Here is a 1,103-nt window from a genome sequence, read left to right on the forward strand (position 1 = left end):
AAGAAGAGGAAGAAGAGGAAGAAGACGAAGAAGACGACGAAGAAGAAGATGAAGAAGACGAAGAAGACGATGAAGACGAAGAAGGAGAAGAAGAAGAAGACGACGAAGACGACAATGACGAAGAAGAAGACGAAGAAGACGAAGACTAAGAAGAAGATGAAGATGAAGACGATGAAGACGAAGAAGACGAAGACGAAGAAGAAGACGAAGACTAAGAAGAATACTAAGAAGACGACGAAGACGAAGAAGACGAAGACGACGAAGACGAAGTCTAAGAAGAATACTAAGAAGACGACGAAGACGAAGAAGAAGAAGACGAAGAAGAAGAAGAGGAAGAAGACGACGACGAAGATGAAGACGACAAAGACGATGATGAAGACGACGACGACAAAGACGAATAAGACGAAGATGAGGATGACGAAGACGAAGAAGAAGCAGAAGACGACGAATACGACGAAGAAGAAGACGAAGAAGACGAACAAGAAGATGAAGACGACGACGAAGACGACGAAGACGACGACGAAGAAGACGATGACGAAGACGACGACGAAGACGAAGAAGACGAAGACGACGACGACGACGACGAAGACGAAGACGAAGAAGACGAAGAAGAAGACATAGAAGACGAAGACGACGAAGACGAAGAAGAAGACGAAGAAGACGACGACGACGACGAAGACCTAGAAGACGAAGAAGATGAAGAAGACAAAGACAAAGACGACTAAGACGAAGACGACGAAGACAAAGACGAAGACGAGGAAGAAGAGGAAGATGAAGATGAAGACGAAGACGAAGACGAGGAAGAAGAGGAAGAAGACGAAGAAGACGAAGACAAAGATGAAGAAGAAGACGAAGAAGACGAAGATGAAGACGAAGAAGACGAAGACGAAGAAGACGACGAAGAAGAAGATGACGAAGACGACGACGAAGACGAAGAAGACGAAGACGACGACGAAGACGACGAAGACGAAGACGAAAGACGAAGAAGAAGAAGACGAAGAAGACGAAGAAGAAGAAGACGACGAAGAAAACGAATAAGAGGACGAAGAAGAAGACGAAAACGAAGAAACCGAAGAAGACGACGAAGAAGACGACGAAGAAGA

The 1,103-nt window shown here is 45.1% G+C and overlaps 1 pseudogene; it reads left to right on the plus strand.

Moving 5' to 3' along the window:
- The first annotated feature begins 324 nt into the window (after positions 1-324).
- LOC122545072 lies at positions 325-725 on the plus strand (annotated as a pseudogene).
- The last annotated feature ends 378 nt before the right edge of the window (positions 726-1,103 follow it).

Source organism: Chiloscyllium plagiosum, unplaced genomic scaffold (genome assembly GCF_004010195.1).
Source record: "Chiloscyllium plagiosum isolate BGI_BamShark_2017 unplaced genomic scaffold, ASM401019v2 scaf_58130, whole genome shotgun sequence".
NCBI lineage: Eukaryota > Metazoa > Chordata > Chondrichthyes > Orectolobiformes > Hemiscylliidae > Chiloscyllium > Chiloscyllium plagiosum.